The sequence below is a fragment of the Rattus norvegicus genome, chromosome 14, assembly GCF_036323735.1.
Source record: "Rattus norvegicus strain BN/NHsdMcwi chromosome 14, GRCr8, whole genome shotgun sequence".
NCBI lineage: Eukaryota > Metazoa > Chordata > Mammalia > Rodentia > Muridae > Rattus > Rattus norvegicus.
The window spans coordinates 17,487,012-17,500,733 of NC_086032.1; positions in this window are offsets into that span (position 1 = coordinate 17,487,012).

Consider the following 13,722-nt stretch of genomic DNA (forward strand, 5'->3'; position numbering starts at 1 on the left):
AGGCAGAAGTACAGAGAGCAACATTGGCAGAAGGCTTAGCCGCACTTCCCTCTCTCATGCTTGCACTCAGGAAATGCTACTTCATGGGTTGCAGCTACTTGTCAGGCTCATGACTCAACAAACTGAAGTCTTGCCAAATGAGATTTTGTTTCAAAATTCAGGCTGCTCACTCACGGCACATGTGTCGCTAGATGTAACTAATTACCTTAAGGTCAGCTCTGCTCTTGTCCTTAGGCTGCTAGGAGAAGCCACGGATGAAGCAGAAGAGGAAACAGCATGACCTTGGATGCAGAGGTCAACAGGATGCCAACAAACGGTCATGCTATTTCCTTTCTTTGTAAAGTCAAGCCCATGATCACTTTAGGCAAATGGAAGATGAAAAATAATTCTGGAAAGGCTACTTTACTGAGTGGTAAATGGCAAATGTGTGTGTGTGTGTGTGTGTGTGTGTGTGTGTGTGTGTGTGTGTGTGATGTTTGAATGATGTCAGCTTATTTTAGAATGTAAATTCTTGCATCCTTTTAGAAGTCTAAAGTGTGACAAGGGTTCATTGAAGGAAAAGTACTTGTCATGAGTCCTGTGGCTGTCACTTTGAGGAGTGACTTACTTCACTCAATTCAAACACTCACTGGAAAGACCATTCTTGAATAATGGGGTATGAGTACAAACTCCCTCAAGTACAATGTAGTGACAGCGTCTTTAAAAGGCAGTGCTAGAAAAAGCATGTGCTTCATAGCCAAGGAAAGAGTCATAACCCCAGAGATACCATGGGAGTTAGACCTTGGCGGGCGAGCACTTCTTGGCATTTGCTACTACTATTCTCTGGTCAGGCCAGCTCACTTGTGTTCAGAGCTTATTGCTAAATTGTGGGAAATTTTTTAGCCCTTATCAACGGTTGGTTACAAAAGTTTAGTCATAGAAATGTTTACACCATAAATATGCAAATGGTCCACACCGGGGCTTTAATTTAATTTTTAATTATTTTCTAAGAGCTGGCCTAGCAACACACTCTTGCTTCTAGCTCCTCATATCTGATCTCTGCCCTCTCCTCCAGCATTCTCAACTAAGGCTCTTTAGCTGTTTTTCTACTTTTCATTCACAGAGGGTTTTTTCTTTCCTTCCTGACTTGACCACTGAGGCAGCTGTCACACACAAAGGATGTTTAACAGTTTGTCCCCATAAAACAGATCCTGAAAATGCCATTTTTCTTTCTATTTAAACCAAGGTGCTACTACCCAAGAAAAAATGTTGAAAGACAAAAGGATTTCTTCTGGGGGAGTCATTAGCAATGTGTCCATCTCTTACTACATGGCTTGGGGACTGGAGAGGCATGGTGTTCTCTTTCAAATAATGATTAATGGGCTCCCGCTGAGGATTCTTGGTGACCAGTTCTCTGAGTCACCCTCATTGGAAGATAGTTGAAAAGATCCTAAGAGAACAGACATGTATAGTTTAGAACAGTATGGAAAGAGAAAGTGATTAATCCTACTAACGATCTGGGTAAGTCAGGGTTGTGTGAAAATCTAGTCCCAGGTTTTAACCCACTGTAGCATGCAGAGAGTATAAATGAATTGTTCTAGGCCTGAAACCTATAGTCAAACTCCCCACTTCCTGGAGTCCTCTTCTGAGACTTGTCCTGTCTGTGTCAGCATGACAACATTTTGTTCCAGGAAACGTCTTGCAAAAAACCACAGTTGTACTTTAGTGAAGACCTTCACTACTGGCCTTGGGAGGTTCGTGCATATGACTTTGTCAGTGCTGTCAGACAGACAGGTTTGAAGCCTTTTGAGCCCCGCTTGCTCCTTGACATCCACCAAGGTTACCAAAGCTCTGTCAAAGTCTTCTCATTGAGTAAATATCATTGGGCAAAGGCTTAGCTTTTCTTCATTAGAGGTTTCTCTTTTGTTGTTATAATTTTGAAGATGACGCATTTCATCCTAAGGCTAAGGAAAGTAATACCTTAAGACCACTTCTTTCTTGTTACAATTACAACCATGACTTTACAGACGTTTGCCCTGAAAGTCTCTACCATCACGGTGAGGTAGTTGGCATATAGGTTGAATGAGTCTCCCAGAAACTCAAGCTGTAAGTTTTACACTCTACCCTTGTGCTGCTGTTCGAAAGTGATAAGATTCTTTTTTTATGAGGTGCTTACTGGTAGAATGGCTTTAGGGCATTGTGGATTTGTCCTCAGAGAGGGTTAACATAATTCTCACTGGGCCTGTCTCACCCTGTAAACTCTTAAATACCTATCTGCCATGGTTTCATCCTCCATTAGGCAATGAAGCTGGGAGCACCCTGGGGCAGTCAGTACAATGACGTTTGGGCTTCCAGTATCCAAGCTCTGAGCCATATAAGGCTTGACATAGTACGTAGCCTTGGCGATCTTCTTATAACGAAAAGACGGTAAGGTGCTTAGTGGACACATAATCTGTTTCCTGTGACATTTTGATTTAAGAATATCTTGCCTTACAGTGGTTTCTTCACTTTGGATCTAATGTGTTCCAGCACTCTAGATCTGCAAGGTCCCCTGAAGGTAGGCAGGTGAGTCACCCGCACTGGATGTAGACCTGTTTTGAGGGAGGGAACTTGGCACAAAATCAGAACCATTTCCTCTTGTCATATTAAATGTTGCCTTAAGCTCTTCTGTTGAAATGTTCTAGGCTCAAATAAAATAATGCATGGCCCTGACACGCCGTGTCTTTCTAAAATGGATTGCTTGCTTGCTGAACGTACCACTGTGTGAGTGACCACAGGGATGGGGACGGTTCAGGGACACTTTGCTGGACTCAAATATGGAGATGACAGAGCTGTGTGACCGGCCTTGAGTTGACTGTGACATCTGCTTTTCCAGAAACTATGAAAATCTCCTAACTATTTTGATTATAATGACTACAAAAATCTCTATCTGCTTTGCAATATAGAAAGTTATTAATATTCACGTGATGTGGGTCTTCAGGCTGCCACAGAGTTCATGATGAAGAAGAATTAGTTGGCAAAACAGCAAAGAGGGTGAGAATTAAAATATACATGGAGTATCTGCTCTGGGCAGCCAGAATCCTGGCTTTTTCTGTGCATGAATTCATTTAACTCTCACACCAACCTATAATACAGTATAGGTGGGGCAACCGGGATTCAGAGAGGTTGACCTAAATCATAGACGACAAATAAAGTTAGTGTTGTTAGCTGGCCACCTGCTCAGTAAATGTTCTCACTGAAACAAACGAATGCAATGGGATCGGAGAGAGGTGGCCATGGACAGCTATGTCAGGTCACTCTTCAAATCTCATCTTTTAGAAAACTACTTTCAGCCTACCTCAATTCTCTCTAACATAAGATAGACCACAATATAAGCCCTGTTAGCGGTATAAGAATAGTACTTCAAATAGAGCTAAGAGTAGCCAAAGTGCGATTTTCTTGTGCATGTGAAAATGTGACTGAATATCTGGGACACTTGGACTATAATAACTGTTATTAATTGAGCCTACATTTTGGTAAAACACCGAGTTAAGTTCCAGTTATCCCTTACTCTTTGTTTTTGGTCTCTGAATTTCTTCTCCTGTTTTGTTTTTGCACATTAGGGCCTGGAACTAAAGAGACAGCATCAAGGTCACACAGGAATATGGAGAAGGGATTCAGAGTCAGGAGGGAACAGGCCACCTTTCATATCTAGGCCACATTGTTCTTTGACTCCATGTGAGGAGAAAACATCATTCATGGTCCCTAGAGGAGTTTACAGTGGATTAATATGTGCATGAAACTTTTAAGAAGTTTAAAACTGCAAAACCTTTTAAAAGTTTGACAGATCAAAGTTTCATGAGGCCCAAAGGACATCATGCCATGGGACATCCCTGAAAGAAAGATTTCAGTGTAAAACTGAGCACAGAAAGAGACATTTATTGTAAACAACAAAACAACATACAGTGTATATTTATTATTTAGCCTCTGCTTTGTTGTTATTGTTGTTTTATTTTGTTTTCATCCTGTGAAGAGGTGAAAGATGTTGGGGTAAAGGAGTTGACATATTAAATAATATTTGAAGTTCTTTTATTACACCGTGTCTGAAATGGAAACAAAACACAGGTAGGAGAGGCCACTGACAGGCAGACCAGCCCCAAGGAGCAGTCTTCAGAGATGTCAGAGATTCCTTAGCTTCCTAACTCTCAAGGACAATTTAAGAATGCAAAGTTAGAGCTAAGACTTTGGATCTTCAATTTCTAGCGTTGAGCCAGCCCTTCCAAAGGAGATGCTTGAAGATTAAGAGAAACACTTATATAAAAGTTGTAGCTGATTTTCAGCCTTGAACAAATGAGTAAGTAAATTTTTGTCTCTCCTGATGTATTATGGCATAGTTCCCTGTTTACACTGAAGAATGACTGGACGACTAATCTTACCACAAAAAATTTAGAGAATTTTCTTTGTACAGAGAGTGGATAGCTCCATATAGCATACCGTTTCCAACGACCTGGTCATCTAAATGTGGATTTTCAAGCCTGAATTGACCTAAATATCGAAAGCAAGACTCACTTGTGAGCAAGAATAGCACCAATTCTGCCTATGAGTTTTCTTTTTTAAAAAGATTTATTTATTTTATGTATGTGAGTACACTGTAGCTGTCTTCAGACACAGCAGAAGAAGGCATCGGATCCCATTACAGATGGTTGTGAGCCACCATGTGGTTGCTGGGAATTGAACTCAGGGCCTCTGGAAGAGCAGTCAGTGCTCTTAACCACTAAGCCATCTCTCCAGCCCAATGAGTTTGCTACCTTGGAACTAATGACAGTCAGGAGAGAATATCCCTAAAATGACCCCAGGATATGTTTATTCTGGAAATTATTATTCAATATTAGAAAATTGGTACTCATTCTTAAAAACAACTGCATAGATTTGGTTACATATTCATTCATTCATTCATTCTTCTTCTTCTTCTTCTCCTCCTCCTCCTCCTCCTCCTCCTCCTCCTCCTCCTCCTCTTCCTCCTTCTCCTCTATCTCCTTCTCCTTCTTCTTCATATAAAAGTATTTTAAGGCAATTTCCTAATCAAATAATAGAAAGAGCAACTTATTTTGTGATGTCTACTTAACCTTTATTGTTTGAAAAATAGCTGTCCCAGGTATTGGTTTGGAGGAATCCAGAAGCTTTGCAGTCAACGCTCAACATACCAATATTATAAATCAATATTATGGTCACTGTTCTTCTCTCCATCCGTAATCAAAATGATCAGTGTCTCCCAGGCCAGCCATTGATTCAAATCTAAGCTTTTCTATGTTGATGTACAAATCCATGCCAAGTAGTTGTCCACATTAGCGAATAAGATCCCTCTGTGTATAGAAGTGTGTTGTTGTGATGGAAATAGAAAGCTACCAGCTGTGAGAAATCTTCCTTTCATTTCAGACCGTGCAATCTTCCAAAGCTTTTCATCTCTTCTTCAGTGTTTATTAACCTGTGGCTTACAAGAAATTCTTGCATGAAAAAAAATGCTATAAATTTAAATTATTAAGTTACATTTTTTATCAGTGAAACTTTAGCCACTGCTAGAAGTTGGATGCATAAAGCTTGCAATTTGTCCTGGTCAACTTTAACTTGTCAACTCGATATAAGAAGGCCAGCTGAGAAGGGAATCAGAAGTAGGGATTGTGCAGATCATACTGGCCAGTGGCAATGCTTGTGGAGGATTGTCTTCACGCTTAAGTGACGTACAAGGGCCCAGCCCACTGTAAACAGCACTGTTCCTGGGCAGGTAGGCCTGGACTATATATAAACAAGCTAGCAAAGATGTATCTGGGAGGGAGCTGTCAAGCAAGGTCTTCCAGGCTTTCTGCTTAAATCTTCTGCTTAAGTTGTGCCCTCTCTCCTCTCAGTGATGAACCCTATCACCTTTAAGCTGAAGTAAAGCCTTTTCTGCCCTAACTTGCTTTTGGTCAGTGTTTTGTCACAGTAACATACATGATGACACTAGAACACAACTTCATATACAGAGCTTTCTGTCTTGCAGATGCATGCTCTAATAACTTGGTGGATTCTATGTAACATGCTCAAATTCCAACCAAGTATGAACATTCCAAACAAATACCACAAATAATGCACAAAAATGAACAATTGAACACATTGATTATATTGAACATGTTGTGAGATGATTTTGTTTGTTTAGGATTGATGTAGATTTACCTATCTTCATAACTCTACCCCCTACTCATAGGAAGAAACTCCCCTAGCCAATCTTCTAGCTAGATGTACTTCAACCTTGTTCCTCCACGGCTGTGCCACGCTGATCTGGATGACTCAGACATGGTCTGGCTTCTGCATCAGGAAGTCAAAAGAATATGTGTAGGGAACAAAGAGGCATTTATAAAAGGTATTCTGGCCAGAGCCATTCAGAATGTGACAGTGAACCAATAAATATCACTAAACGTACGCTAAATTTCACTGTGCACAACTTCCCCTTAGCCAGACTTCAAAAGTGCTTACAGCTATGCCAGCATCACACAACCCCAGAAGAGCCAAGAAAGGAAGTGACGGTAAAGAGGAGAGAGCACAGTTCTAACCAGCTTCATTAAAATGTAGGACTTCGGCATACTTATAAAAATATGACACACATTCCTGGCATCTCTTCCAAAGCTTTGGCAAAAGCTTGCCCTACCAATGGGTTGAACTTCTTTGTGGTACACGCATCTATTACTGTCTTGAAGTTATGATCTGCTTGATTGAACATTGTTGCTTAAATTATGTTAAAAATGTTCGTCCTCACACTTAGAATAGGAACTGACCCCAGTAACTAGTAAGGGCGACAAAGGTCAGCGTAGTGAATCAGAATGATGTCACCACAGTGCTGTTAACTAACGCTTTCCAATAGCTTATGCTTAAAAGAGATGGTTTTATTTTCTTGGCACTGATCTGGAATTTTGATCCAGTCATAGAAATTTCCATCTGTCTTTTTAATCCTTGCTCAAACCAGCCTAATGTCTGCTCTGTTAAAATGTGCACGTTGAGTTTGAATTTATCAAGTTTGTGGGCGGGATCTCTTAAATATCTTCCATGCCTTCTTTTGTAGTTCCTTAAAGGCAGGTTCTTCGGGGAAATATTCTGGTTCATCTTCAGAGCAGCATTGCCCTGTTATCTCTGTTATTCTACTTCACTGATGGAGGCATCTGTGGTGGAAATGCTTAGGGAAAGGTATTTTAAAGGGAGATTTTAAAATCCTTGGGAAATCCCATGTGTGGACAGAGCTTCCTCGCTGTGTCAATTAAGCACTGTGTTCAGGAATCTGTGACTCATGGGTTAGGCTCGCTGAGGTTAGAGCTGAGCCCAGAGAAGGAACTCTTGACTGCTGAGCCAGAATGACAGGGAAAGACCGGTCAACATGAGTTTTCTCGAACGTTCCTTACAATCTCAGAGGAGTGGGATTCATTTTCAGCTCATGTTATTGAAGAGAAGAACTCCAAGTAGTCATATAAGAGCAGGATAGTAGACTGAGCAGAGCCTCGTAGACTGGAAAGAACAGAGCTTGCTCTTTATCTAGATGAGGGAACACAGGGGGAATGGGAAAAGGGATTTTCAGAAAGTGTCTAGGCGGCTTCTCTATCAGGACACTGGCAGATGTATGGGTTCTATCATACCCAGAAGTGAACCCAGGGGTTCTCAACTTGTGGTTATAGGCCTTTCAGGGGACCAAACAACCCTTTCACAGGGGTCACCTAAAACCACTAGAAAGCACACACATATTACTATTCATAGCAGTAGCAAAATTACAATCATGAAGTAGCATGTAAGTAATTGTATAACTGGGGTCACTACAACACGAGGAACTGTATTTAGGGTCACAGCATTAAGAAGATTGAGAACCACTGGTCTACACCCTACAGAGAGAACAGTGTGAACAAAGACTCATAAACAAGAAATTGCAAGACTAAAGATGAAGCGGGAGGATGGGAGAATAGACCCATAGAAGATTCTGGAAAAGGTAGGGGGAAAAGGAAGTTTTATGAGGTTCAGGAGCATCAACTGAATCCTGAGGGGAATGGCATGTAAACATGTCCTGAAGGTTAGAGTCAGGGGAAGGCATGGCTGGGTTTGCATTTAGAAATTTCACTTGGCAGGAAAGGCGGTGGTGAGATTCATTAGGAGCTTTCTAAGTGACAGGACCAAAAGTGAGGTGGGGGCTTGGCTTAGCACAATGGGACAAGAAGGAGAAATGTTTAACTTAAACACACAACCTAGCAGCTGAGCCAAAAGGCTAATCAGAATAAGGCGACTACTTATTCATATCTCAGGTCATATGTCATGGTTGCTTTCTACACCGCACCACACCACACCACACCATACCATACCAGGTAATGTATGTTAGAATACTTATCAGATTCAAGCACGCCTAGAACTAACGATGTGACAATCATGGAGTAGAACTACTGACTGATGTTAAGAAAGTGAAATGAGCAGGGTATAAATCTATATGTACAGTGGACTCCAAATTGTAGAGCATGGACATACCATGAGAAATGAAAAGAACATACTCACACCTTAATAGCCATGGTGTCTGGGTGTCCAGATGGCAAGCAATTATCGTTTTGTTCCTATTAATCGATCGATCATGCCTATAAGGAAAAGCTACAGAAATAAGTGTTGAGAAGGGAAAAGGAAAGGGTGTATAAAGGAAGGATAGGAAGGACAAAAGATGTTCAGAACTTACACTCGATGGTGGACAGAGGAAGAGACAATATTTCTACAGGGCCTCTCCTGGAGACCATGGTACTGGGCTTGTCATTATTGTAGTGTAGGGAAAGGAGCCATGACATACGGGCTGAGTATGAGTATGAAGTCACCTTCTTCTGACTACCCTTTGGCTTAGCTGCCGATGTGACCAGAGGGAGGATGTGATTGTTAGAGAGGCAAGGGATTCAAGTCAGATTTCTTGGCCAGAGGCTATCAGGCTAAAGTCAGGTGCGTGACTACTAACAGACACTATCCAGCCCATGTCTGGCTCTTGTTTTTGCTTTCCTGACTCAGTATTTGCACACACACATCACATATATTTATATGATGCACCATATACATATTTATATATGATGGACGGAGCCAAAGCCTCATGAGCAGGTTTTATTGAGCAGGCGCCAGCACAGAAAGAACTCATTAATTCCAGTTGGAAAAATAAGCTCCAATCTTCAATGCTCAGAGAGAGAAAGCCTTCCCCCTTTTTTTGCTGAAAGGAAGACTGAAAGAAAAAGCCTCATCTTTCTATTGGTGAAAGAAAAGATCTTTTCCTTGTTGTTGCTGAGTGAGTGAAGCCCCTCTCTCTTATTCTCATTGTCCTCAGTTCTTACACTTAGGAGAGAGATCACATGGTTTTCCAAGCATCATTACATTTCAAAGGTTCACCATAAATTGAATAAGAAGTTTTAGCAGAAATGTTTACATGCGTTTCCATTAAGACAAGTACCTAATTAAACTGTATTATGTCACTAGCTCCACAAGTTCATTAAGTTTTAAAACAATAATTCTTATGTCATAAGTTAGCAAGGTTTTGTCAAGAGGCAAATCGTCTACCTTGTTTCTCATTAGTTTTGACGTTTCGTGTAGTTAAATTCCGTCAATATTTTATATTCTGTTCTTGTACCAATAAGTTTCCCATTTATGACCTTTATCAGATAATGGTCTCACAGGCAACCTAGAAGGGATGTTTTCTCTGATAGTAAATGTGTTTCATGCCTGATTTCTACCTTGATGCAATAGCCTGTGACACATGAAGGTTTACAGAGCTCTAAATGTAGCTTTTATACTATAGAGGGTCAAAATTACTTCCATAAGTCCAAAAATCCTATAAAATCACTATTAGGAATTGAAACTATCAGTTTGTCTACAGTGCATTATTACTACAAGAGAGTACATCTTTGTTGATCTGCAGAAAATATGTCCAACAGGGAAGGCTAATTCCCAAGAATTATGATACTATTTAACAATGGCATACAACAGGCTGAGCTGTCTCCAGAAAGTCACTTGTTTTCCTTAGTCTTTTCTAAATGGCTCCCGACAAGATAGATAGATAGATAGATAGATAGATAGATAGATAGATAGATAGATAGATAGATAATGGATGGGTGGGTGGTGGGTGAATGGATGGATGAATGGATGGATGGATAGACAGACAGACAGATAGATGGATGCTGAGATTGGTGTAGACTTTTGCAAAGCTCTCCCTTAGTGGCACACTTTCTCCAATAAGGGCATACATCCTCATCCTTCCAAAATATCCTTCTAACAACTGGAAACCAAACATTCCAATATATGAGTCGTGGTGGGGTGGGAAATTCTTATTCAGACCACCACAGAATATCACCATTGGTCAAGTTACCTCCCCAAGTTGTTTTCGTCAATGTTCCGCAACCAAGAAGCTAATTAGAACACTGAGTATTAGCCAAAGGAATGAGAGTGACTTACCAAGTCAAATATTTGGGGCCATCTTTTAACCAAAAAGAGCGTTCATTTGTGTTGATCATAATGAATCAGTGCCCATATAAGAGGTAGAGACTTGAGGGATTGATGCCCAGAGAAAGGGACCCCTGAGGACACTGGTAGAACACAGCTGGCTCCGAGTAGACCAAGAGGAGCGCTTTTGGAAGGAGCTAATATCTGCTCCCCCTGCCCCACCCCACCTACTTCATGGTCTTCAGAACTGTGAGAAAAGTTATGATCGTTAAGCCAACCAGCCTATGTCATTTTGTATGGCATGCCCAGCAAACTAACAGATCCACCAATTTCATGACATAAAGTTACTTCTATGTTCTATTCATTGAGGGGAAAATATGTTAAATATTTTGTTGTTGTTAAAACGTAGGGATACCAACGAGGAATGTATTGAAAGTTTGAAAGGAGGAAACAGAAATGGGAAATATAGTTCTATTATAGTATCAAAAAATAAAGAAACAAGTGTATGTCCTGGAAATAAATAAATATCCCCCTACTACACAATGACAAGAAAACCACATCACTTTGAATCTTCACTGCTAAAACCAAGTGCAATCGCAGTGAAACACCAGACAATTCAGATTAAGGAACTTTTTAAGAATAATAAAAATCAACCAGACACATCAGTTAAATGTAAGATGCAATGCTCTAAACAGGATCCCAAGACAGTTCTGTCTGTCCACCAATCCCTGCATATAAATTATAATTTATTGATAATTATCATGGCTTTAACAAAATATGTAGGTTCAGTAATGCTTTTATGCCACCATTATTTTTTCTAGTTTTAGTAGAATTTCCTTGTTCTTAGGAAGTTTCAGAAAGCATAGAGAGGATGTAATCCGCAATTCCTCATACCATTCTTAAAGGTTTTCTATGCATTGAAAATAATTTCAAAATACAAGTATCATTAAAATTAGGAACACGAATAAAAACAAACAAACTGAAGTGTGTGTGTGTATGTGTATTGCAAAATGTCAAGTTAAAATTTAAACATACTGAAGTTTGGTTAAAAGACAGAGTGTTCTCTGTCCGGGTCGACTCAGGTGCAGGTACAAGGTACAAGGTGTATATTGGATTCTATATAATTTCCAGTAACTCCAGCAAGGATGAAGGCACACCCCAGCAGTGTGGCAATAGCTTTAAAGGCCTCAGCAGCACACAAGCTCAGGTCTCTACCCAGGATCATGCATGCTAGTGTTTTAAACCCAGCTTCCCAGCAGTGTTGATCCACTGTTCTCTCGGCCATTTCTCTATCTAGCACTGTGTGAAGGTAGGCACATCTCTGATCAACAGAGCTTTCTTTTGCCTGCGATTCACAGACAGAAAGGGCATCAAAACTGTCTGATACCCGACTGTTACAACATGCTCTCTATGTGTGTTAAATTAATGCTAGCAGAAATTCCAAATGACTTCTGAGGGGTTTTGATTCATCAAGCACTGTGGGACTATGTACTAAAATCAACATTTATGTTTTGTAGGATTTTAACTATCTCAGCATTTTTTTTTCTGTTTTAGAAACATGTTTTGTAGACTCTAAAATTTCCATCTGGTTTGATTGGGGGAAAGATAGCTCATTTCATTCTAAACATTCATTTTCTCCTTCTGATTTCAAAAGAAATCAAAACATTCTCATGTTTTACGCTAGGTTTTTTTTCCTACCATATTGGTCTAAGTTCATAGGTCAGGTTTGACTTGCATTGAACTTTTCAGTTATGTAGGTTCTAGCTAATTAAAATGCCATAATTGATGGATGGGGACTTTTAGTCACTAAATGTGCTCTGTAAAGCATGTATTTTATATTTTAATCGTATTTATAAGCCTATTTGTTACAACTTATATAAACTTGTGTTAAAGGTTCCACTGGTGAACATTTTTACTTATTAACATTGGACCACATACTATTTTTATGCAGTATTCTTGACAAAGACCTAGACTATAATCATTTCCTGTCCATTTTGAAGATTCTTGAGCCATTAGCCGTCCTGAGATCCCTGTCTACCATGGTGTATGCTTAGCATGAAGGGTTTTTCGTTTGTTTTTGTTGTTGTTGTTGTTATTGTTTTGTTTTTACTTTTCTTGCTTTTTTCTTTCATCATCATCACACTTGAAAAAAATTAAAGTCATCTCTGGAGATAGTCGGGGTTTTGCTGATTTTTCTGAATGTAAGTTTTAGGCTTGCGATATAGCTCAGTGGTAGAGTGCTGGCCTAGCAAGCATATGGCCTTGGGTTCAATGACTTATATTTCAAGGAAACAAAACCCTCAGAAACTTATCTGCTTGCCTAAGGTTAATTTCTGTTAGTAAACTTAGAGTTTACTTCCTGAAATACCATTATCCCAAAAGATACTGTTAAATCAAATAAAAAAGGAAAGTAACAAGTGGAAATTAAATATGAATTTAATATCTATCTATCTATCTATCTATCTATCTATCTATCTATCATCTATCTATCATCCATCCATCTATCATCATCCATCTATCTATCTATCTATCCATCCATCCATCTATCTATCTATCTATCTATCTATCTATCTATCTATCTATCTATCTATCTATCTATCATCTATCTATGGTTGGGTAAGCCTTTGCTATGATGTCCAGGCTGCTCTAGAACTCTCAGTCTTTTTACCTCAGTCTCCAAAGTATGGATATGCCATCATCATCATGCCCAACTGTTATTTTCATATAGAGAATAATTCAAAACTGTCGATGAGGAAGGCAATTAGTGTCAAAGATTGATTTAAACTACGTTTTCTATTTGCATTTCTAAAAATTAAGACCTTTCCCAGAGTCTTCAAAATCAACAATTTTAACTTATCTAGCAGGATAGTGTCCTTCGATAAAATTAGCCTCAAATTTGCTTTTTCAGATCTTGCATTATATCAAATATTATTTGATACTAGCTCACGTGACACATTCTTATACACTTTTGCATCTCAGCCTGATTAATAGAGAGGAATGGCCTACAGTAGATTTTGCTATAGTTTTTTTCTTTTAACATCATATAAATACTTTCAAATGCTTTGTTTCTAGTTTACAAATGTAGACTGGCTCGGTGCCACCAATAATGTGATAGACATTATAGCAAGAGAGAAGTACTGGGCTATAACGTTTAACATGGTACTGACATCTGTTTGCTCTTGGCTGCAGTGCTCCTAGGCCTTAATTTTACAAGAGGCCGAGTCTGTGGGGCAGCTGGGTGGTCAGACATTTCAGGGAATTCATACAAGTAGAGGAAGTTTCTTCAGAACTGAAGCGACTCTG